The sequence below is a fragment of the Panthera leo genome, chromosome B4 (assembly GCF_018350215.1).
Source record: "Panthera leo isolate Ple1 chromosome B4, P.leo_Ple1_pat1.1, whole genome shotgun sequence".
Taxonomy (NCBI): Eukaryota; Metazoa; Chordata; class Mammalia; order Carnivora; family Felidae; genus Panthera; species Panthera leo.
In genome coordinates, this window is record NC_056685.1 from 61,516,149 (window position 1) to 61,543,097 (window position 26,949).

The 26,949-nt window shown below is 36.3% G+C and overlaps 1 non-coding gene across 1 annotated transcript; it reads right to left on the minus strand.

Annotated features, from left to right (window-relative positions):
* Positions 1-13,070: 13,070 nt before the first annotated feature.
* Positions 13,071-13,176, minus strand: LOC122225713. The gene has a single exon (XR_006205321.1). It is a non-coding gene; the product is annotated as a U6 spliceosomal RNA (small nuclear RNA).
* Between the last annotated feature and the right edge of the window lie 13,773 nt (positions 13,177-26,949).

Consider the following 26,949-nt stretch of genomic DNA (forward strand, 5'->3'; position numbering starts at 1 on the left):
CATGGGCACTGAAAAATTTAAAATGAGTTGTGGCTGGGACTGCGTGGTGCTACTCTAACGTCCATTCTACCATTCCTTTTGATATTTTGCCCTGCTAAAGGTCTAGATTCTCCAGTATCCAGTACTCCCTCCCCCATTCACTTAGGTGTGGGCCTGTGACTAAGGTCTGACCACTACGATATATTGTAATATTGTCTTGTGTGTGAGTTCTAGGAAGCCTTCTTGGGAGGGGACGGGAAGCATGAGAACTTCTTGATCACCTCCTTCTTCTTGCTCCCTGACATATGGATGGAAAGATAAGAAGGTGAAGAAATGTGCTAGGACCTTAGATGTGCTAAAGATGATGAAGCAGCAAGTAAAAAGGAGCTGAGCACCACTGGCATTGCCACAAAATGGGATGGAAATGTGTATCTGATTTAAACCACTGTTATTTGGGTTTTCTGATCTGTGCAGTTAAACATAATCCTAGCTAACACAGAAGGGAAGCCAAGATAACTTGTCACTTGGGAACATAGGGCAGCATACCTATATGTTCCATCCTGCTTTTCTGCCTGTACTCCCACCATGTATCTGGAGGCTGGAGGAAGAGGTCATGATTTGGTCATGATTTGGTCTCAGGTCATGATTTGGTGAGTACAGTGCAATCTCTCCCTTTTTCTTTACCTCATTGTCACTTTTTGTAGGAGTCACTGTAACAATAACATACCAGGCTTTCTTTTCTTTTCCTCCTCTTCTTTCCTTCCCTCCTTCTTTCCTCTCTCTCTCCCTCCCTCTCTCTCTTCTTCCAAATGTCCTTCCTATGTTTGGGAAATTCTCTTCTCTATGAGTCTTGGTGGGATCCACACAAAATAAAAACAAAACAAAACAGCAGTATTTCCTTTGCCCTGCTGCCTTAATAATCATCTAATCATATGTACCCATGTGGGTACTAATGACCCAAAGTAATGACACAAAGTCATTTTGGAACCAATGACACAAAGAAGTAGGAGTGAAGGGTTCTCTCTGGAGACAGTTGCAGGGATGGTAGCATTCTTCAAGGGCAGCGGTGGCGGAGAGCCAACTATGACAACTGCCAGTTCCCTTTAACCAACGACATCAAGGACCACTTCTGTAGTTGGACAGGTTGAGTTTATCACCCTTTATAGCAAGGGAGTATGTAAATCATAGAGAACCATGGGGTGTCTCAATAAGAGGGTGTTGGAAAGAACTTATAGGATTTGGAGTTTGGCTGATAATTTCAGGGAAAATCAAAGAAGGGAGGATTCACTCTAGACAGGATACTGTTAGAACAAGGAGCAATTCTATGATTCAGTATCTCAATCTTATCCATAGGGATAACTGCTAATAATCTACCATTACTGGTAACATACAGAGTTGATGAATACATATTTTGTTATACATATCATATATTGCATTCTTGCAATAAAGTAAGCTAGAGAAAAGCAAACACTATTAAGAAAATCATTAGAAAGAGAACATATATTCATAGTGCTGTAGTGTATTTATCCAAAAAATCCATGTATAAGAGGACTATGCAGTTCAAACCTGCATTGTTCCAAGGTCAACTGTACTAAGCTTTAAAAATATCCTACTAAGTATAAGAGATGGCTATATCTTCTTTAATCCCCACAACAACTGAAATGGATGCCTTTTATTAGTGCTATTTTATACCTGAGAGGACGGGGACTGGACAGATTAAGTCACTTGTCTTTATTATAGGGGTAGCACATGTAGGAACTACCTTAAAGCAACATGGCCATGTATGCAAATGAATATGGTAGCATGAGAACTTCTTGGTCACTTCCTTCTACCTGGTAGAACATTTGGCTTTATTTGACTTTCTGACCATGCTTCAAAGAATGCAGCCAGATGGAGAATTTCTGGGGCCATGAGGCACGTGGCGGGGCACGTAGTGGTAACTTGTGCTGAGAAAATGTGTGCACTTGGTCTGTGCCAAGTTCATTGTTCCTTTGCAGGCCGGGCCATGAGGAGAGGCCACTCAGTGTAAAGGGCACAGGGCCTGGCTTGGAAGCAAGGACTTAACCTTTAGAAGCAGAAATGTGTTTCAGTTTTCAGGTTCAGTTCACGAGGCAATGAACAAATTATAACATTAGGTTTTCTCCTCAATTCCATCCGAGGTGGGAACAGTTGTGGCAGAGAGTCAGAGATATTCTTACTGGGGAAAAAATGGTCTTGAGACTGACCTTGTGGAGGAAGCTGGATACTCTCTTAAGGGGAAGAAGAGACTGTTGTTACCAAAGCTTTTCTCTAGCACACCAGAAAAAGGGAGTCCTGGGAGGTTAGGGTTCTTGGGATAAAGTTAAGGATGGCTTCTATCTGGGGCACACTCTTTGCCTTGGCCAGGGAAGCACCCTTGAAGGTATGTAGACACAGACATGCATGAAAGCTGAGAAGGCTAAATACTTACCTCATGCATGCTTTCTCTATTCTACATTCTTTCTTCCACTTAGTATTTATACATTCTGATGTCTCATAAACAATAGCAACAACAACAGCTGTTACCATACAGGACCTACTATGTAAGTATGGCAATATTCTAAGCAATTTTTGAAAATTGACATAATCTTCAAAACCAATTCTTGACATACTTGACAGAGGGTACCATCATTATCCCCATTTTACAGATGAGAAGACTGAGGTATGGGGAGGCTAAAGACTTTCCTATGCTCATTCAGTTAACAAGAAGGCAGAACCAGGGATCTAATGTAGGCATTCTGACTCCAAAGCGCACGCTCCCAACACTGCCTTTTGAAAAATGCTTTTTGTGGCACTCCAGGAGTAAACTGAACAATAATGGAAACAATCTCTTTTCTTATAATTCAGGTTTAACTCAGGTTCCCCATCATGAAATGAGCATAATTTTATGGTGATTACTTATATAATCCATCATGGGATTTTGGAAACATGTTTAATGTTTGTACAGCACTTGGAGGCCCATTAAACGTGCAATAAAATGTAGACAAAGAAACATTCTCGGCATTGCTTATTGATGATGGCAGTGGAAGTTGAAGTTTCCTTTAAAGGTTTTTACTACTCCAGTGATTCCTTCTTTGTAATATTTCCTATGGCCCATTTTTCTAGGTCTCCCATGGAGAAGAAAATAAAATGGCTGAGTGAAACCTCCCACCTACATTAAGTTAGCCACTCATAACTAACTTCCTTAATCAAAGGTAACCCTCCTTTTTTGATTAATCATCTTTTTATAGTACACTTAAGAGGAAAAAGAACCAAATGAAAATATTAAGTTGGAGGCAGCACAAACTAATTCGATAATATTGCCATTACAACTGAGTAAAGAAATACATGGAGCTCCCCTGGAAATATTTTTCCTGTGAAAATTTATGCCTTTTCTAAAGGGTGTGTGCAAGGGGGTGTTTTTCTTCATACACTCTATGTGGATGTAATGAGTAAATGTTAGCTTTGTGCCTTTTTTGGCCCATTAGGAGTCACGCACCATGGCAATTTACAAACAAGAGGGTGAACAGGTAGTCAGGGCCAAAAGACATTTGATGAATCAGAAGAAAATGCAAATGATTTATAAAGCATAATCTGCCAGCTGAAATTGTCATGTCGCACTTCTTGGGAATACAGTCACCCCCTAAGTAGCCACTGGTTGAGTCATGTTGGGTTGGCTATTATCTTTAATGATTGGGGGCCATGGATTCACCCACCATTTGCAACAAAGCACTCTAATATTTTTCGGGAGTAAAAGCACTTTTCACTGGCTGCTCCAGAGTAGCTGATTGAAGTAAGAGCCAAGCGTGTAAACGACCTCCTGAAAGAACTGGCAGGCGTGAAGAACATTGAGCCCCAAAGCACGAGTTGTTTGCGAGGCGCTCCTCCAGCTGAAAGCTGGGGAGGGGAGGCCAGCGAGCAGGGAGGCAGGGAGGCAGGCGGAGGTGGGCGGCTGTCTGCGGGCGAGGGGGAAATGTTTACACAGAGCAAGTTAAAAGGTGGACAACAGACAAAATCCTGGTGTGGGGCTGCTCTAGGGTGAATTTGGGAGGTACCTACTTTGCTCCCAAGAGGAAAAGAGATGTTAAAGCCAGCAGCATTTCAACCTAGAAGCATCTTTGCCATTTGGGGTTAAAATCTTTGCTTCGTTGCAGAGCAGGCGCTAGCTCCCCTGCCCCTAATTCCCCTGGGCACAAGGAGTGCAGAAAGTTTTACTTGGTAGGTGAGTTGTTTTTATGTGAAACCATTTTGGCCAAGGTGGGGATTTTTCACTTGGGTGTCAGTGGTGCCCTTCTGATGTTTATAAAACGGAGCAAATGTACAGTTTGAACAGTTATTTTAGGTAAAAACGTCAATTTCTTCATAGAGTCAGGCACTCTAAGTTCTGTGTTTGAGACAAATTCTTAGATTTTCCAGTGTTGAGAAAACTTTCACCTTGCTTCATGCAGTTCTCAAGTTGAGTTATGACCCTGACATCCCTCTGCTCTCTAAAGTGCACTGATGGAGGTCACTTAAAAACAACTAAAAAAGAAGACAATGTAATGTTCTATCTCGTGGTGGTGGGGAGGAGATAACAGATTCTTTCAAGGTGGAATTTCCACTGACAACTGACCTTAGCATTCATTTCTTTTTGAGACTGGGTCACCTTGCTAGGAACATCCCATTGGGTGTCGCTGCCTCGACATTCTGTGTCTTAAACCCATATCAGAGCTCTTTCTGCCTCAGCTTCTGCTAACTAATATACTTTCCCGACTACTAGATTGTCCAGAAAAATTTGTCTGAATCATTTCCATCGTCCTTCTGGTTTTTTGGTGACATCTTTTGTTCCATTTTGAATGTCTGAAGTGGTCTCCTGATCTAAATTTCTGAAGTGGTCTCCTGATCTAAATTTCCTGTATTTCTCTTTTCACTTGTTTCCAAAGCTGTTCAAAGTCACTCCTAACCAATGGCATTACTATCTTGGGACTTGAGGTGTTGAGTAGTCTTTGTTTCTCTACTCTCGTGACTAACAAGACTGATGTACCGTCAGAAATGGTTCTAAGCAACAACTCTGAGTATAGTTCAGATGAGACCCTCTGTACTTCCTCCAGACATGCTGGTGAGCCCAACTGTAATCTGTTGTATATTGTGTACGTTTTTTATGTGTTACTTGGCTGCATTTCTTGGAAATTATCTGTCTTCAATGTTTGATTATCCACTTCATCAGTAAGTCCCATTAGATGTCTAACCTTGTTCTTTGAAGTGAGAAGTAATACATGACCTTTGTACAAATTTCAAATAATATTGAGGCATATAGAAGGGAGACATAAAAGTCCTTCTTCACCAGTGTGAGTACCAGTGTAATTTGGTAGATTTCATTTTCTTATGCACTTAAGTTATTTGTGGAAATGGGTAGGGAATAAACAAACAGCAAAAGCTCCATTTTAACTTTCCAATCAAAACTAACCACAAAAGATTTGAGGGGGTTCCACAGCAGTGTCATTCACCTGTTAAACAAGAAACCAGTAACGTCATCTTTGACTACTTGTTGAGCTTCTTTACTTTTGGTTAAGAAAAGTCTGCTTTTGCTTTTCCTTCTGGAGTCTCATGGATACAGTCTTTTCCAGGCTCATTCTTGGTTATCTCTGATCCTTCCCCACCACAACTTATCGCCAGTGTTTGTTGGTTGGGTGCTGGAACCGGAGACCTATGCCTTCCAGACAAGTAGGCAAGCTTAAGGGCAGGTGCTCTCCAGATTTCAAACAGAATGAAAATAGACTCTGATTAGAAAAATTATGCTCTACCTTGATCTTCTCCATTGCTACTGTACTTTCTCGTTTATTTTCTCTTTTTGTTTTGAGCCCTCCTCTATAGATGCTCTTCATCATGAACACACATTGTCTTGAATTGTACTTGGGCTATTCTTATATCCCTTGTTACACGACCTTCACCCCTGCCTTTCTTTATAATTGCAGAATCCAAGTTTTAACACGAAGTCCGCAATCACTGGTGTCTACATAGTGACAATTTCCCCAATTGTCTCTTCAAAACACCATAATCTCTAAGGAAATGAAGCTGGTTGTTCACTGTATACCAGAAACAGCATTTGGAATCTTTGGTTGTATTATACACATATGATTAAGTTTGACCTTGGCTGCACAATAATTACAGAGAGAATCCTTCATAGGAAGGAGATTGATTCTTCACCCTTGTTGTATCGGTGAGGATAGACCAGGTTCTGCTACAGTTATAAACAACCCCCAAATCTCAGAGGCTCAGATAAGCAAGGTTTATATATTGGTCATGCTACATGTCTATCTGGGACCAATGTAGGGGCTCTGCTCCACATAATCTAAGGAAATCTCCTATCATCTTGCTCTCCAAACACTGGCTTCGGATGTGATAACTTTATGTAAAGCTATGGAGTGTGCCCTTCTGCAGCGATTCTTGTTGGAGATTTTGCATTTAGACTTATACTTCACTTGCATAATCTTACCTTTGCAAAGTTGTTGCCTACTCTTCTGTCCTTTGGGGTTCCCTAGTTCAGTAGTCATTTCATTAACCTTTTTAAAGTAAATATAGTCGTAAGAGAAAAAAACACACTCCCGATCTTGCTTTGTCAGTCTTGAGAACTTCCAAGGGACGTCTCGGCCTTTCTATTTCCCATATTTTTCTCTATCTGGTTCATTAAATTTATGAAATACTCTGATATTGTCACAATTTTTTCTTTTCACTTTTTTAAATCCAGAAATTTTATACTCTGATAGAGAGATATGTTTTGTAGCAATTTTTCCAGACTCTTATTCTAACTTCAACACGTTTTTCCTGTGTCCTGTGTATTATGCCATTAGAGATATTCAGCTCCTCTAAAATCTTTTTGCTACTTAGGTTTTCTTCTCACAAGTGGCTTCCATTTCCTGATTTTATTGTTTGTTTTCAGTCCTTGCTTCATGATCATTAATTCTGTCTTGTTTTAAAAAACAATTTCTCCCACCTATGCTGTTTTTCCTTACTACGGTGTCATAAAAGAATGACACATAAGTAGTGTCTTATGTGCAAATATATACAAACATACAGTAAAATCTTGGATTGTGAGTAACTTGTTCTGTGAGTGTTCCACAAGACAAACAAACATTTCTAATAAATTTTTAACATGATAAATGATGTCTTGCAATATGAGTAGTACATGTCACCGAATGTCACATGATCACAACTAAGCCAATGGTTCTTGAAATTCACTTTGATATACAAGTGCTTTAGATTACAAGCATGTTTCTGACATGAATTATGTTGACAAACCAAGGTTTTACATATATGCAAATATTTATGTGCATACCTGACATTCTCAAAGATAATCACATGCATTGGGGATGCTGAATAAAATGTTTCACCTAAATGAATATTTGGAGCATTATTTTAAACGTTTCTTCTACTAACTACTGTCTATACTTACATCTCTAGTTCTCTATGAGATAGGACTTATAATTCGATTTTTATACAATTTTTACAAAAACTGCATTAATGTATTAATTATCTAATGGTGAACCAAATTGGAACTTCCCTACCTGGGAGCTTAGAAACTTGTTATTGACCTAATATTATTAGGTCAATTATTAATTCATTCCCAGTTTATGCCCCTGCCTAAGGACATATATAGGATAACTTAATCAAACACAATTTATGCCTTTTATTGCCTAATTCTACACCTGTATGATATGTATTAAGAAAGATACATGGGTGTGATCACAAGAGTGCTAAATATGTTTACTTATCTCCATCAACACATAATATCTTCCTATGTGATATATATACTATGTAAGGTGGTGTTGTATGTGTATGTGTGTGGTTTAATTTGGAAGTGCCTAAGAATGACGTATGGAGACCAGCTACAGAGCATTAGCTTTTGCCTTAATGGCTAGAATGATCCTTGGAAATGGTGCCCAGTTTAAGGTTAGTGGATGGGGGTCAAGAGAGGCCGAGTCTTCAGGGTGCTTCTCATCTTTTATCATCATCTGTCACGGCTGCTCTGTTGCATATAACATTTTCCATTCTTTTTTTGCCCCTGTGTTCTGGTACTGCTCAACAGCAGCAACCTGTTGATTCTGGACTGCTAAGTACTCCTGGCTGGCATATGAGGCTGCAGGGTGACTTAACTGTGGGAGACAGACAGAATTGTTTCCAATGTACACCTAAGGAGGCCCTCAGCAAAGCAAACATTGATTTTGGAGGAGTATTTTTTTTTTCTCTATTTGCTTGCTGCCAGGGGACTCTAAATAGGATTCCTATTTTTTCCCCCTGTTAATATTAACCCATGTAGAGACTGAATGATAAAGTTCACGCCAGTAGGTCTTGCAGGATGTTGTAAGACGCCATCACCTTCCCGAACAGAGTAACTCCTGGTGAGGATTCAGTAGGTGGTTGAACATGAACTAAAACCTTGGAGGCAGCTCTGAGTGCTTGGGTGGCCTCTGGTTTACTGCTGGTTCACTGGGTTCCTCCTGCCTCAATGGGCCAACTCCCAGTATTATAAATCATATAGATGTGAACTTCTTCCTGAAGTAACTTGTTTGCTTTATTTATTTGGAAAATTTCGGTAACTGCCTTCTCAACGGCCAGGCTGTTGAACTTGCCATAACTGAGGCTTACTCAAGAATGTTTAGTCTTAACACTGTGTGGTTTCCTTTAGTGACTCCTGAGCCACATTTTGAAGAGAGACGTGCTGGTACTGAAGTATGGTGAATTCACTTCCAGGTAACCTAGGGGCACCTCAGAATACCTTAGGTTTTGAGACAGAGTGGGTGGCAATGGTGAAGTGCAACCTCTCCCCAAACAAACCAGGCCCACACGACCATAAACATACCCACACCCACATACACCTTGATGTTTTAGGGGTTGAATATGCAAAAAAGGAATGCCGTTTTAACAGGGAATTTTTAGAGTAATTTTTAATATTTTTAATGTAGAGATCATCACGTAAATCTCCCTTCTGAAACAAACCTGATTCCACTTCGTCTTGGTGCCTTGCGTGTCTTAAAAAGTGTATTTGAATAAAAGAAAATAGGTGCCTTAAAATGAATAAAATCATTCATTGGTAGCAGTGATGTGAGTTTACATTTGGGGCTCCCCAGCCAAACTGTCAGAAAAGACCACATTATTCTTTGTAATTTGCCAAACAGCTTTCTGGTGGAGAGCAGAGTAAGACAGAGAGTGGAGGTGGAGAAAATGGGGAGGGGGTTAATATTTAAGGGTATGTCTAAAATGCAGAGGCTACTTGTATGGCTTCTATACCTGGGATTAGTAGGCAAATGAGGGAATTTTGGCAAACCTTTAAGTCCGTGAAAAATTTCCTCTAGCTTTTTAAACTAAAGTGGTTGTGTAACCCGTGTAGGAAAATGCAATCATTTTTTAACATCATGTGGATGCATAGTGACATTTTTGTGCCTAGATTTTGGGACATTTCCATGTACTGAATTGCATTAGGGGGGAAAAAAGGGAAGGAGGAGGGATGCACTGTTCAGGAAATTTGGTGCTCACAATGCGTGGAAAAGGCGATGTCTTCCAAGACTGTTGCATGCCTTCTGTTAGCTTTTATGGTTAAGGCTAAGGGGGTCACTGATGCTTTACTTACATCCACCCCTCAGTATCCCTAACAGCCTGCAGTTTTTTAGATGGTTTCTTTATATTATACTGTCAAACGCTGAACATCTTTGTATCTGTGCTTATATTCCTTCCCTAACTCTTTTAAAATGTGGATTGCTGTCCAAAATCCTATATTCTAATAGCCCAAGGCAAAATATGGAGAGAATTAGAAATGCCAACTTTATGATTTATCAAGGGCTCCTGAGTTCCTTGGGGACCGAGTGTTATGCAGTGTATTTATTGTTTTGAATGTACATGGGATGACAATGAGGAGGCAGGGCTTAGCAGATGGAATGAGGATTTAAAAAAAAATACAGAGGAGATTGCAGCAAAAGATGGCAGTCCAGGAGTGCCTGGGTGGCTCAGTTGGTTAAGCATCTCACTCTTGATTTCAGCTCAGGTCATGATCTCACAGTTGTGGGATCAAGCCCCTCATTAGGCTCCATGCTGATGGTGTGGAGCCTGCTTGGGATTCTCTCTCTCCCTCTCTCTCTCTGCCCTTTTCCCCCACTCACATGCTCTCTGTCTCAAAATAAATAAATAAATAAATAAATAAACATAAAAAGTATATATGGCAATCCAATCAAGTGCAATGGCTTCCATCGCTTTTACCCACTCAATTTAAACCAACAGGGGACTGTAAGGAAAAGTGAAATTTCTCTTGCATAGTCCCTTAGATTTCCATGTGTGTGTTTGTCTAAAGGTAGGATTTTCTTTCAAAGAACGACTACACTTTTAAAATCTTCTGAAAAAAAATAAAAATAATAAAAAAAATAAAATATTCTGACTAGTAAGAGCATAATTAAGGCATTGTGAACACTCGAAATAGGCTCTTAAATAGAATGGCTCCTTGGCTGAGTTAGAACTATAAACTGAAAATATTAACACAACTGTTCTCATTGTAAAAGGCAGTATCAAAACACTTTAAAACAGTGCTAGTCAAACATTGTGCATGAGGATAATTTGGAAAGCATGTTAAATGCAGATTCCTAGGTTCCACCTTTGAATTTCTCATTCAGAAGGCCGTCAGTTGGGCATGAGAATTTGCATTTCCTACAAGCTCCCAGGTGAAACTAAATGCTGCCCTGGCTTCCTGGATCACACCCTGAATAGCACTTTTGTAAAACATTGTTTTTGTTTTAAAATGTTTTAAAAGTGTTTGAAAATGGAAAATGGGGGTGAAATAGGGTGGTGGTGCACCAATAGTGGGGGTTAGGTGGATATTTATTTAGATGGGCAACTCAGGCTCATCCCATGGTAAGAAGATTTGGTAGAAGGACCAGGTTTTAGCCCAATATATGTCTGAGGGTGGAAGATCTTCAAGCCCATTGTCCTGCACAGTGCTTGTGCTTGGGAGAAATGCCAGCTGAGGACTGAATTATGAACTTAAATAGACTGCACCCTTCATGTGCTCTAATGCAGCCTAAAAGGGGACATTTCTGTGGTTCCCTAGCAATAAAGGACATGCTGACTGCAGGGCTGCTTGTGAACTAGGACACCACATGGCAACCAGAAGCAACAGCAATGATGACCTCTAGCTATCTCCGTGCCTTGCATTGTTTTTGGAAGCAGGATTATATACATGGAATGAGTGAGCCCCAAAGTTTTTAGACAATCTGGAAATGGGTGGGAAAAGGAAAAGTTTGGAGGAGAGACTCTTTTCCTGCTAATAAGATCGGGTATGGGGAGAAGGTTAAACTATTAGTTGTAATTCAATATGACATAATTGGCACCAAGTTTGCAGAGTGTAATACACTGATTTTCAAAGAGATATGTCAGGTGGGAGATTGGAACCATGAAGGAAACAAGAGGCAAACATGGGTATAGCATCCTCAACAGTGTCTAGAGAAGGAAGTGGGCTCTGATACAAACAAGAGTATTTTTTCCTTCTGGAAATTCTTTTTCCCAGCATGGAATAAATTCATCAAGGTAATTTTAGCTTGATAATGCCTGCCATTCTAATCACCCAGCTCAGTCCTCTGGCTCAGACTGCATACTCATCAGTGGGTTTTTCATCTCCACAAAAGGACTCTTGGGATTTTTATAGCAATTACACTAAACCTATAGATCAATATGGGGGAGAATCCACATCTTAACAACATTGAATCTTTCAGTCCACTAACATAGCATATTCTTCTATTTATTAAAATCTTTCACTTTCCTCAGCAATGTTTAGTAGTTTTCACTGCATAAAGATCTTTCAGTTGTTTTCATTAGATTTATTCTAGGTATCTGATGCATTCTGATGCTCCAATAAATAGCAGTCCTTTGAAATTTCACTTATCAATTGCTTTGTTTTTGTTTTTACTTGTATAAAGAAATACAATTGATTTGGGTTATATAAGAGTCTGACTCCATGTTTTGATGTTTGACTTCTGACTTCTTATAAGCCCAACTTCCTTTTTCTCTTCTGTTCCATATCTGGGCATAATTGATAAGAAAGTCCAAGTGAGCTCCTTTGGGACATATGGGAAATTCACACTTGGCAAATTCCCAGTCCACCCTCAGGGACTTCTCTCCAGTCCTGCCCCCTTGACACTCTAAGGCCCAACCCACTCTCTCTGCTCTGCTGAAGACTGCCTGGACCTGCTTATGCCCTTTCCGCTCTCCCTAGGAGTCCCTTGTTATAACAATAAACTTTCTTTCAAATTCTCTAGGTCTCTGGATTGTCATCAGCCTCAACATTCTACCTATGAATTAGGAAGGGTTATAGCCTACCTCTGGGAGTAAACACAAAACAGGGTATATTTACCTTGTATTTAGCAACCTTCCTAAATTCACTTACAATTTCTAATCATTTGTAAATTATTTTGAACATGCTATATGTACAATTATATCATCTGTGAATAATAATATTTATTTTTCAATCTTTTATTCTTGAAAATATTTTTTATTGCTTCCTTGACCTAGTGAAGACTTCCAATTTTGGAAAGAACTGGTAGTTGTAGAAATCTTGTCTTCTTGCCATGCTTAGGAGTTAGGGGGTGGAGTGGTCAATATTTTACCACATTATGTTAGCCATTAAATTTTATTTTGTAGATACCTTTTATCAGGTTGATGAAATTCTTGGTTACTTCTAGTGTGTTGAGCATTTTCCTTTTAAATAATAAATGTATGGTGAATATGATCAAATACGTTTTCTGTATTTATTGAAATAATCATATGGCTTATCTCCCTTGTTCATTTACTAGGTGAACTATATTGGTTGATTTTTTCAGGTAAATTTCACTTAGTTTTGATGTATTTTTTATATAAAATTAGATTCTGTTGGCTAAGGTTTTACTTAATATATTCATATTTGTATTCATAAGAAATATAGGCTCATATTTTCCTTTCTTAGTTCTTTTTAGATTTTAGTATCAGAGTTTTGCTGGGTCATAAATGAGTTAGGAGTTGGTGAGTTGAGTGTTTTGCTCTTCTTTGGGAGAATTTTTGTAAGATTGGCATTACTTTTGCTAGTAGGAAGAATTCACCAGTGAAATCATCCACACTTGGAGTTTTGTGTGTTATCCTTGCTCAGGAGCCATGCCAATCTCCTCTGTATCACTCCAGTTTTAGTATAGGCACTGCCACAGCAAGTACTACACCTGGAATTCTTATGAGAAAATATTTTTAATAATGGATTTGATTTTTTTTTAAGATGTATGCATGTACAGGTGTTTCATTTCTTCTGGGTCATTTTTTGGTAAATTCTATTTTTCAAGATTTGAGCACTGTATTTTTCAAGTTTTTTGGCATAAAGTTGTTTATAATATCCTCTTATTATCCTTTTGATGTGCATCCGATCTGCATGGATGTCCTCTGTTTATTCCTCATATTAGCAATTTGTGTTCCTTCTCTCTTGTTAAGTGTTAATCAGTGTTATTAATGTGTACAAAGAACTAAAGCCAAAGCTTTGTTAATTTTTCTACTTTATCAATTTCTCCACATAATTTTATTACTTTTATCCTTCTATTTCCTTTCACTTGTTCCCCTTTTCCAGATTCTTGGGTTAGAAGTGTAAGTCATTGATTTTAAATCTTTTTTCTGTTCTTATTTGTATTTAAAGCAATATATATCCCTCTAAGCATTGTTTTTGCTGCATCCCACCAATTTTGATATGTTGTTTTTTTATTATCATTCAGTTCTGTATGTTTTCTATTGTGTCTTGTGATTTCTTCTTAAATCTTTTGTTTATTTAAAAGCATGTTGCCTAATTTCCAAACATTTCAAGATTTTTCTAGTTATTTTTAATTCCACTCTATAATTTAATTCCATGTTGGTCAGGGGACACACACTTATGATTTCAGTTCTTTGGTTTTTCTGTTGTTGTTTTTTTTTTTTCCTCTCTCTCTCTCTCTCTTTTGAAAGAGAGAGAGAGAGAGAGAGAGAGAATGAACAGGGAAGGCGAGGGGTAGAAGGAGAAGGAAAAAAAGAATTCCAAGCAGGGTCCGTGCTCAGCACAGAGCCCCACAGGGCTCCATCTTACCACAGTGAGATATTGACCTGAGCCAAAATCAGTAGTCCGACGCTGAACCGACTGAACCACCCAGGCATCCCTGATTTCAGTTCTTTGAAATTTGTGGAGATTTGCTTTATGGCCCAGAATAAACTTTAAAATAATGTCTACTTTTTGTATTTATTTCTTCAATTATTGAATATAATGCTCTTTATCTGTGAATTAAATCACATTGGTTAGTTGTTTTATTCAAATCTTTTATGTTCTCATTGAATTTTTTGTGTTTGTTTTATTAGCTCTTGAGATTGTGTCAAGAACTGTCAATGTCTGAGAATTCATTCTATTTGCAATCCAACAAATAGTTTGCCACAGTTGCATGCATAGGTTTACTGATTATTTGAATTTCATTTTATGTAAACTTCTTTTGTATATACTTTGCTTTTTTTTTATTGTATGGTTTTCTTTTTTAAAAATATAAGTAAGAGTTTATAAGGTGTTGTTTTGTTATATATTGAATAATGTTCCTTTAACAAACACACACATATATATACTTTAAAATAGCTTTTTTAAACCAAGGATTATTTAAACTTTTCTTATGATGTCTTTTATTGAAAAAGTGTTTTAAATTTTAATCTAGTCATTTATGTAGATTTTCCTTCATGGTTTGTGTTTTCTGTATCTTGTTTAGAAAATACTTCCTTAACCCTCAGTCATAGAGATACTCAATTATGTATTTTTTTAACTTTAAAGTTTGCTTTTAATATTGTCTAAAATCTGTCTAGAATTTATTTTTGCATATGATGTGAGTTATCTACTATTTTTTTTCTACATGGTTAACCACTTAAATTTTTGAATATCCTATTTTTTCCCATTGATTATCATTGGACCTTTGTCAAAATTGAGATTTCATTTATGCATAAGTCTATTTGGGAATCTGTATTCTGTTTTATTCATCTATTTGTCTATTTGTCTGCCTTTTATCACTGTTTAAATCACTAGGTGTCCATGACAGTTTTTAATATCTTATATAAGTCTTTTCATCTTTGTTTTTATTTGTTTTTAGTTTATTTTGAAAGAGAGAGAGAGAGAGAGAGAGCATGCACAAGAGGGGGAGGGGCAGAGAGAGAGAGAGGGAGAGAGAGAATCCCAAGCAGGCTTTGCACTGTTAGTGCAGAGCCTGACAACAGGTTCAAAGCCGGGACCCATAAGATCCTCACCTGAGCTGAAACCAAAAGTTGGTTTAAGTGACTGAGCCTCCCTGTAACCCCTCATCTCTGTTTTTAAAATCTGTTTTTAGTTGTTCTTGTTTATGCCTTTCCATGTGAGTTTTTAGATCATCTTGTCAAGTTTTACCCACAAGAACCAAAACTTACTGAAATTGCATTAATTTTATAGGTTCATTTGGGAGAGAGTTGATATCCTTAAATTTTATTATGTAGGAACATAGCATAGATCTCTACTTATTTGGGTAGATAGTGTTCTTCAATAATTTTATTTAAGCGTTTCTTCAAAAAATTTTGTACATGTTTATTGGATTTGTTCCTGGGAATATTGTATTTTTGTTCCTGATACAAATTTTTTTCTACCTCATTTTCTATTATTATCACTGGTTTTAGTTATGCTATTTGTTTTTAAGCATTGATAATTTATCTAGAAACTGTGCTAATTCCTTATATAAATTTAGTATTTTTTATGGATTTCTACTTTTTATGGATTTCTATGAAATCTATTGGATTTTCTATGTAGATATCATCAACAAAGAAAAGAATTTTGTCTTTTGCTTTCAAATTATGAAGGATTTTTAAAAAATAGCATACTGTTAAAGAGAAGCCATAGTAGCAGACATTCTTATCTTGTTCCTGATATATTGTGAATAATTCTAAAGTTTCATCACTTTGAGTGAAGGAAGAAAGAAGAGGAAGGAAGTTCCATTCTACTTTTAGGGTACAGTGTTTTTATTATGAATGTTTATCTGAATGATTCTCTCCATTTATTGATGAATGCATATATTAAGAGATCATATGTCTTATCTCTTTCTGCTAATATAGTGAATAATAATTAGACATTTCATGTTGAATTATGTAAGAATTCCTGGGATAAACTCTATTAATTAAAATGTGTTTTTTTATGTACTACCAAAATCAGTTTTTTAGTATTTTATTTAATATCTGTACATCTATGTTCATAGGTGAATTGGTCCATAACTTCCTTTTCTTGGACTCTCCATGTCTGCCTTTGGCATGAAGTTTATTTTAATAGATTTTCCAATGTTCCCATTTTTTGAAACATATTTATGATATAAGAATTACCCATTTCTTGAAACTTTGTTCAAAGTCATCTTTGAAGTTACTTAGATCTGATTCCCTTGGGGTAAGGTGACTTTTATTTTCTTTAATGTTTTTTTTTTTCGGTTTATTGGATTTTTTCTTTCTTGAGTCAGTTTTAGAAAACCATCCTTTCATCTAAATTTTGACATAAATTTTTTTCATAGTATCGCTTATGATTTTTGAAAACTATTTTCTCTTAGATATATTTCTAAATACATTTTTATTCTATATTTTTAGAAAAGGACACAAGTCCTTAATATACATGACTCAGTGCAGCTACCCATTTTCCCCACTATTCAGTAATCCAGGTTAAAATTCTCATTTAATCATTTAAAATTCTAATTGACATCTTTACAAAAAAGACCAAGTATAATTTGATGATTATATTAATCATGGTTTTATGGCGATCATCCCTTTATATGTAAATACATGATTCCTTCAACTGAGTAGTATATTCTTGTCAAATTTAGAGAATATTGCTAAGGCACCATATATAATCACATTTTCATAAGACTGGTTCCAAGCAATCTGTTAGTTATAACTAATTGGACTGTAAACTACACAGAAATGAGACAAGATCTGGAAAGTGAAAGATGAGAGTGGTAAAGGCAATGCTAAGTGCCAGCTGGATATGTAAACAAAATGAGCAGTCTTAAGAAAAAAGTGACATCTTCTCAATTAGCAGGCATAAACATGTCAAAATTAACTCTGGAATCTGTTTTGATAAAAAAAAAACCGCTATAAACCAATATGACTAAGTTAGCAGACATTTAAACAATTTGCTCTTTGGCTAAAAAGGATGCTGCTTCCTTTCTCTGGTCACCAAATGCATAAGGTTCAAATATTTTCATTGCAATAAAATGGCTAATTTTTTCTTAGACATTTTATACCATTGTCCATATTGTCTAGGAAGATAATTTCCAGGCTGCTGTTTTTCCTCCAACATCAAGACAGGGTAATTTCTTCATTTTAAATTTATGACATTGGGACACCTGGGTGGTTCAGTTGGTTAAGCATCCAACTCTTGGTTTCGGCTTAGGTCGTGATCTCATGATTCATGGGATTCTCTCTTGCTTGCTTTCTCTGCCCCTCCTGTGCATGCACACACATGCTCTCTCTCTCTCTCTGTGTCTCTCTCCCTCTTAAAAATAAATAAGTAAATACATACATACATATATAACTTAAATATAAAATAAAATTATGACATTGATCTTAAGATCTTAATCTGAAAAATATCATCAATTATTTGGGGCCTTACACAATGATAGGAGAACATGGAACTTCTTATTTGCTTACAATCTCTGAGAATTCCCTGGCCCACTCACACATTATTTGATAACACATGAAAACAGGTTAGTGAAAATGAGTTAGAAAGCTCGTTATGTAACACTTCAGAATATCAAGCATCAAAGCAACGGTGGGGTTTGGATTAGATGACTTCTGAGGTCCTTGCCTACTTTAATATGATTTTATGACCCTAACAGGTAGTGAACCCCGATTTACTTTCAAAAGGAAAGGGTAGAGGGATCTTACCATAATTTTTCTGCCTGGAGACTGAGCTTTTAATTTATATAGTCATATTTTCATTTTAAAGGAAAGGGTATTAAAGAATTTTTTTTATTCATCTACTTTACCTTTGTTGTCTTACCTATACCTTTCTATGATTTTGGCTCCTCTTCTTTATATATATTTCATTTTTTATTTAAAAAATTTTTTAATGTTTATTTATTTTTGAGGGAGAGAGAGAAACAGAGTGTGTGTGGGGGCGGGGGAGGGGTGGAGAGAGAGGGAGACACAGAATCCAAAGCAGGTTCCAACCTCCAAGCTGTCAGCACAGAACTCAACACAGGGCTCCAACCCACGGACCATGAGATCATAACCTGAGCTGAAGTTGACGCTTAACTGACTGAGCCACCCAGGCATCCCTATATTTCCTTTTTTATTATTTTATGTTCCGATTTTTATGTCGTCATTATTGTTCACCTGTTTGTTGTTGTTATTGTTGTTGTTGTTGTTGTTTTACATTCATTTGGGTGACTTTACTTGGAAAAAAGGTGAAAAGGATTATTTACTTTTACTAATGCTTATAATATGTGTCTTTCTGGACAGCTCTATAGATGGGATACTGTGGGGAAAATGTGGGAAAGAATCTTCAGTAGAATTGGTGTATTCTTTTTGAGTAATGGTTAAGTCCTATCTCTGATTGTTGCTGGCTGTATTATATAAGTTAAAATATTTAATCTCTATCTCACAGGATTATAGTTGTGAGTTCCTTATAGAATTATTAAGAAGAATAAATGAGTTAACATGTGTAAAGTGAAAGGGCCAAGGGCAGACTACCCAAGATGGACTACTTTGGCATAAAAATTATTTTGAGTTAAAAGTAATCAAAACCCAACAGATTCAGGAAAAGCTCTCTCCCTCCCGTTCAACTCCTTAAATTTACATCGGAACGGGAGCGCTTGTACCAGGTAGAGAGCTATTAACAGAGACTCCCCTTTACAAATAAGGAACGTATCTGCATAATAGGATAACCTTTATTTTTCCAAACACCTCTTTTCACTTTCCTGCTAATGGCTTTTCTCTCCTTTGTATCCTCTGATCCTACCCCTCTCCTTAGCTCATATAAGTTTCATATTGCCTCATAGTCTTTGGAATTTCATGTCTGTCTGTACATATGCCTATTAAATTTGATTTTCTCCTGTTCATCTGTCTCATGTCAATTTGATTCTAAGTCCAGCTAGAAGGATCATAGGACGGAGGAAGATTTTCCTCCCTAACTAAAGCATTATATTTGCCATTGGAGCCAGGTTTTGATTAACTGTCTACACAGAGATATTTCTGGCTTCTTTAATTAGCACTGAATTAAGAATCAAGATTTCAGGTGTACACGTTGATACATTCAGCATGAAGCAAGATTGTATATTTTCACTCCTTTTCTAAAAACTTTAGAATTCATTTCTGCATGTATTCTCCAGTTTTTCTTCTGATATAAATGAATAAATCTTTACAATTCCTTTAGAGAATAATCTTTTCCTTCCAAGTTTGACTTTCCAATTGGACTTCTGAGGAATGCTGAGGTCTCACTGTCATTTAGATGTGGAGGCCATGATAGATGGAGGGACAAGGCTCCAAGAGAAGTGGGATTCTCTTGCAAGTAGCTATCCCCAGTGAGACCAGTCCATGTCTTCCAGCTGGGAATGACTCATTTCATTAGACAGAATGAAGGAGGCTCAGTGGGATGTAGGGATTAGAGAAATTCTCTATCTCCCATATCTGACAAAATTTGATAATTCTATTTCTTGAGGTTTTTCCTTTTTTCCAATGTCTTAGCTTTCACAACCTTCAGATAAGAGATTAAAACTTCATTGTAATTTGAAAGTTTGTTTCTACCTTTAAGTTTTGACTATTACATTGTGGTCATTAGAGATAGATTTGTTAGGACAGTCATAAACTTCCTAATTCTCTGATCATTCTTGGTTCTAAGAATTTAAAACCCTAATTCTTTAATAAAGAATGTTCACTGGGGTTTTTGGAAGTGACCATTCCATCCCACAATCCTTGTGTTTCACATGACATATGTATTATATAAAAGCAGTCACCACTTGATTTGCCAACACTACCACACCTTCAATGAGCATTTTATTCCAAATAAACACAGGTAATAATTTGTGTCCTTAGATTATCAGTATCCTATCCTTGAATGCCACCCAGATGGTCAACCACTCAAAAGTGGTTGTATAAGTGAAATGTAAACAATCTCAGATTCTCAACCTTGAAAATCTGTTACCCATTGCCACTTGTGTGGAATCAACTACTTTATCTGTCAAGGTTCAGTTGCAGGTAACAGAAATCTCTCTATGTAGTTTAAGAAAAAGGGATATAATACAGGAAAGTGGATGCTTCTAAAAGTATTGGATGATTTAGAAAAACAATCTTTAGGTTTGGTTTCTATGAAGGACTCCCAGAAGAACATTGCACTATTGGCCTGCCAACGGGACTATTATCTCTGCCATGGTTAGTTAGTTTGGAAATCAGGAATCTCCCAGCACAATGTTGCTTCAGGACTTCACTACTGCAACCATGATTCATGCCAGCAATCAGACGCCCTCTATCTTGCCCCTCAGTGTGTATGAAGACTGGTGACCAGATATTGGGCAAAAAAATGCAAATATGGCCATCACTGTGCTTGCAGGCATAAGGAGCAGAAGGGTGGTCTCCACCTCACTTCCATCTTCTACCTTCTCATAATGCATCCTAGGCTTAAATTCATGTTAATACATTTAGGCCTATGGAATAGACCAAAATTAATTAAATCCCTTAGGATGAACACTGAGGTGGTTATTTTTCAGTAATATGAACAATGCAGAAATAAATGTCTTTGATTCAGCCTTCCTAGGCACACACTGAGCTTTTATCCAGCATAGAAACAAACAAGTACAATTTTATGAATCATAGGGCTTGCTTATCTTGAGTTTTAATAGATATTACTGAATTGTTAAATTGTCTTCTTGAGTGGCTATACCGATTTACTCTCTCACCCATAATGTTTAGCAATACCTACACAAATTTTGTAATTCTATTTCTTAGGGTTTCACTTTCTTGCCAATATTTGATACAAATTCTTGCTGACATTTGATATTACCAAACTTATTTAAATTTGCTAATTTCATGGGTAAAACATTCCACTGTATTGTTTGAATTTGTATATTCTTGATTATAGTTGTGGTTTAGCATCTTTTTGCTTATTTAACATTTTAATTTCATCTGCAACTTTCCCAATTTACATCTTTTGCTCATTTTTTTATTGGGTTGTTTTTTCTTTTTCCCCTCGATTTGATTTGTCCTCAATCTGGACACTATTTGTGTTTTTAAATTTTTATAATTTATCTACCTGAGGACATAAACATATTCTTCCATATTTCTTTAATCTGCTTTGGTAGCTTTGTTTTTTCATTTTGACTTTTAATTTTTAAATCATTTATTAAATAGTCCATTTTTACTTCAAATGCTACTTTTATCATAAATTAAACTTTTATATATACATGAATTTTTTTCCTTGCTTTTTATGTTATTCCACGGAATAGTCCTGCAGAATTATCACTATATTAATTTTTATAGCTTTAAAATATGTTTTGTATCTGATAAACTAAATGTTTTCTCTTTTTAGACTTTTCAGAATTATTTTAGCCATTTTATTTTTTTATATCAATTGCTGATTTAACTTGAAATTTTCCATAACATTTATTTTAGGATTTTTATTGAGATGACATGGATTATTGATTAATCTTCTATTTTTTTATATTCCCTAAAATACTGATTCATTACATCAAAGCATAGTATGGTTCTTTTAGTAAATTTTTAATTTTACCTCAATAAATATCTTCTACATTTTAAGTTAATTCATGTATTTGTCAAGGTAAGTTACACTAGATGCTGCAACAAACAATCCCCAAATCTTATTATGTCATAGTATAATGTGGACCAAGTTGGTTGATGTTCTACTTGACTCAGTCATTTCGTTTTGGGAACCTAGATTGACCTCTCTGCCATCAGCAATGAGAGACTTCCAGATTGTTCTGTCTTACCATCTAGTAGGGAAACAGAGAGTGTGAAAGATAATTTGGGTTATTTTTTGGCCAGACTGAAGTGGTGTGCATAATTATTGTTACATTCACAGCTCAGTCATTTGCCCCACATTGCTGGGAGAGACACAAGGAAAGAATCTTCATGGAAGCCCAAGAGGTAAATAAAATGGTTTTGGTGAACTCATAAAATTGCCTTCTTCACCCACATAAAAGTCCAAAAGAATCAACTAAAATACTATTATAACTAGTAATAGAGTTTAACAAGGTGATTGGAACCAAGATTGATTTGCAAAAATAAATCAGCTTCTTTTATATTAGCAATAACCAATAAGAATTATAATAGCTAACACGACAGAGGATTTTCTACCTGTTTCATTTAAATTGTCTCCAAACAGTGCATATTTTGGCTCTTCCTTTTTAATGTTTCTAGTCTCATATTTATTTTAAATTTAAATACTGGAACATTCCATGATATTGAATTGAATGGTACTAACTGTCTTGTTTGTTATAATAAAATTTCAACTGGTTAAAAACAAAATAAAATGCTGGAATGCCGCTGGCTGAATTTCTGAAATGTTTGTCTTGATGAAACTCCTCTTTTCAAAATGAAAAGACATGATTTTGTGATCATTCCCTTGATAATGAGCCTCTACTTGTGTGGCTCTGAGCTTTCTCTTTTCCAAAGAGACAGTTTTTCTTTACTGTTGAAGTCGATACAGCAAGCAATTCTGCCTAAAGGTTTCTAGAAATTAAGTTTTTTTGTTTTTGTTTTTGGTATGGTTTTAGAAAATAACAGTTAAATGAAAGTCTCGGTGATCGTTTAAATACTGGCTGCCTAATTTAGCATATCTATTAGAGTTGTTTCTCCATTTTAGATTCCCACATAACTTATAGGCTACCAAACTACATTATAAAAACTGTTGTTGTTATTATTTACTATCGTTAATGGAAATAGCCAAATTTATAGTCAGGAACCTAGACTTCAAGCTCTTCTTTTACCATTTGTTATTTATTGAGCCAGCTAATTACCTTTTCCTTATTTTGACTCAATTTTTAAAAAGAATTAAAAACATCTTTCCTGCTGAGTGGTGTGGACTGAACAAGCAATGTCTTTCTGCTTAGTTTCTAGGGAAATCCACCTTTTTCCAGGCTTTTTACTACCACTTTGAATACTGATAACTTTTCAAACTATGTGTCCAGCATTGATCTCCCTACAGAGATCCAGCTCAGATTTCTAAATCCCTGGTGGAATCTCCATTTGAATGTAGGACAACACCTCAAATATACTTTGTCCACCATGTAACACATTGTCTTATCTCTCATACTTGATCCTCTCACTGTGTTCTCAATCTTATTGCTCCCTTAGCACCTGATAAATAAATGATCCTATAAATTTTAAACATTTTCTTTCTCTCTCAATTAAGTAATACTACTCCATGCCTGTGGCAGCATTGTTTTTAAACATTTTCTTGTACATATTGGGAGAGTTTTATTCTGAAGCAGCCTAAAGAAGTCTCTCTCAATCTTGTTGACTTGTAGCTGTGAAAGTCAGTCCTTTCTGTGAATGGCTTGATGGGCCAGAAATGCAGAATCTCAGATCTGAACCGGATACTTGGCTTAGTCATTTTAGGCCAAGGTTTCTCACTAACAGTGTTCTCTCCTGTGAAATGACTTGTCACACCAATATACCTCACAGAACTATTCTCTTTTCATCTACTTGCTCTTCATGAGTGATGCCATCTGCTCCAGCAACTTTAGTTACTGCATGATTACCATACATCCCACATTATTTCTCTAGTACAGTTCACTCTCTCATCTGTCAACCAAATGCTGACTGCACAGCTATACTTGAATGTTCCTTAGGTATCCAAATTGTCCTTATTATTTCTTCTATTTTGTGTACTCGGATGCTAAAGCCAGAAGCTTTCTTTTCAACCTTAATTTCTTTGAATAACCTACTCCCTACATCAAATCAATCACCAAGTTCTAGTCAGCTTTCTTACTATCATTATAGACTGAGCACCATTACTCAGTCTGTATAGAACAAATTGTGATAACTATAAACTTGAATGTCTCTTTTATCAAATTGTAGAGGACAAGGAAGAGACTGTATTTTGTTCATTTTATAACCCCAGTGCCTAGGACTTGTCTGGCACACAGTGTCCATTAACTATTTTATTTTAATAATTTATTGTCAAGTTAGCTAACATACAGTGTATACACTGTAGTCTTGGCTTCAGGAGTAGATTCCTGTGATTCATCCCTTACATACAACACCCAGTGCTCATCCTCCTCAATGCTCATTATCCATTTTCCCTGCTCCCTCAACCCCCCACCTCCATCAACCCTCAGTTTGTTCTCTGTATTTAAGAGTCTCTTATGGTTTGCCTCTCTCTGTTTGTAACTTATTTTTCCTTCCCTTCCCCTATGGTCTTTTGTTAAGTTTCTCAAATTCCACATATGAATGAAAACATATGGTATCTGTCTTTCTCTGACTGACTTATTTCACTTAGCGTAATATCCTCCAGTTCCATCCACATTGTTGCAAATTGCAAGATTTCATTCTTTTTCATCAACAAGTAGTATTCCATTGTTCAGGGTGGCTCAGTATGTTAAGTGCCTGACTTTGGCTCAGGTCATGATCTCACAGTTTGTAGGTTCGAGCCCTGAATTGGGCTCTGTGCTGACAGCTCAGAGCCTGGAGCCTGCTTCTGATTCTGTGTCTTCCTTTCTCTCTGCCCCTCCCCAGCGTGTGCTCTGTCTCTCTGTCTCTCTGTCTCTCTCTCAATAATAAACATTAAAAAAAACTAAAAAAAGAAATAACACATTAACTGTTTACTAAGTAAAAAGATTAACAGCTATTGCCTAAAACATTTACAAAATATAAAATATTATTTGTATATATTTCAAGCAGTGGCAATACTACTTTTAGAAAGAAATTATTACTTATTAGATATTGACACTCCTGCCTAATTTTAAACTAACCCCACAAAAGGATATATTCTTTTGGAGTTTTTTTTTTTTTTATAAACACTAAATTTCATTAACTTTTCCTCTGGAAGGTGACTTATAGATTTGAATTCCAACCAAAAAGGAAGAGTTAGCTCTTTAGTGTTCAAAATGAGAATTAAATATGCAAAGAAATTCTGTCATAACTCCTAAGTCAGAACACACAGACTCTTATTTATAAAATAGCCTAATTTTCAGAAAGAAGGATTCTGAGACTATTTTGAAAACATTATATTGTGCAATGGAATTATTTAATGAGAGGAGAGACACCATTTACCTTTGAAAACTACTATTTTGTTTATGTTCTCAGTCAAGGTTCAGCATTTTCATTCACATCTTTCCTTTCATATATTTTTAGTTTCTGTGTTGCTTACATTCCAATTAATTTCTTCCCAATGACATGTCAAATTATTTCTTTTATCTTGAGTAAAACATACGAATGAAATATGACTTTTTTATTGACTAGTATATGAAATGCTTGAAAGGCATTTACTGAATGAACAGATACATTTTATATGACCACCTAGGACCAATTTTCAGACTCACCATCAATAAGGAAATGAATGAATATTCCCTTAAATAAGTGAAGTTACTCAATACATAAACCTTATTTCTAAAATCCATGTATGAGACTCCAAAAATTAAGCAAAGCAAAGAAAAAAAAACCCAACTAAACAAATAAAATCAAAATCACTATTTGCTATCCCTGTCCAGTCACCATACAGGAGTCCTAGCTGTAAACATGTCCTGTCCATATACTCAGAGCCTCTATTCAACATATGGATGCACTAATCTAATATGACAGAAACAAAAAGAAACTAATAGAAGAAAGAGCACAGTTCATGAAGCAGAGTAGTTTTTAAAATTTCATTTTATTTTTCACAGATGGAAGAGTAGTTGTTACATCCAAAACATAGGAGCAAGCCACCATATAAGACAAACATTTAGGGAGCAAGAACTCTTGAAAATTAAAGGCACAAAAGCTGAAAAAAAACATGTTAGAAGTTTGGAAGATAAATTTGAGGGGATTATATAAAAAATAGAACAAAAAGGCAAGGAGACAAAAATATGAAGTCTGATTTTAAAAATGGAGAATTGATACAGGTAAAGAATATTTTTATCTCCATGCACCTTAAAAAGCTACAGTAGTATTATTTTACCAAACCAAGGGTCAAAATCAAAAGAGAGGAATATATGGAATCTGGGAAATAGAAAACCTTACTACCAGTGATACATGAAGGGAATTTTCAGAATAAAGGTGAAGGGTAATCCCAGATTACATGTACATCAGATTGTCAGAGCATCTAGTCCACACAGAATGAGAACTGAGAAATCCTAAAGGAAGTCTCTAAGGAAGAAAAATAAGAACCTGAAATAATAAATTATCCAATGCATATGAATATTTTGGGGGGAGATTTATAATTCTTTTAAGAGTTTGGGGAAATATTAGTGATAGAGTTGCAGCTAAGTTATAGCACAATCACTATAATAAGTGATTAGCGGTCATTAATTGGAATTTAGCCAAACAAAATGTAGGACGAGATGTGAGTGTGACATCTAGAAGAGGGAATAGGAAAATTAGGGAATTAAGCCACTAACCAGATTTCATAAAGCCCTGGTACAGGTAGACAAGTTGGAGAGTATAGAAAAATCTGAGGAGCCAACGACATCCAGCCACCGAAATGGGTCTCTCAAAGGGGAGCTTGTGGAGAGATCTATGGGAAGTTCTTACTTCTCTGTTGACATCACATCTGATGGTAAACCTAAAGTCACTATTGGAAGAAGAAGAACTGGACAGGACACAGAGGAGAGCTACCCAACCTGCACTTGCTGGGCGCCTCTGTGTCTGTCTGTCACAGTTCTGTGCATAAAAGGACCTTTGAAAACTAGTGCTCAGTGCTTCATCTCCACCTTCAAGGTTTTGTACAAGTTTCTCTTTTGGCTAACTCTAACCTGGAACCACACAGAAAAGTGAATTCTGGGAAATAATTCC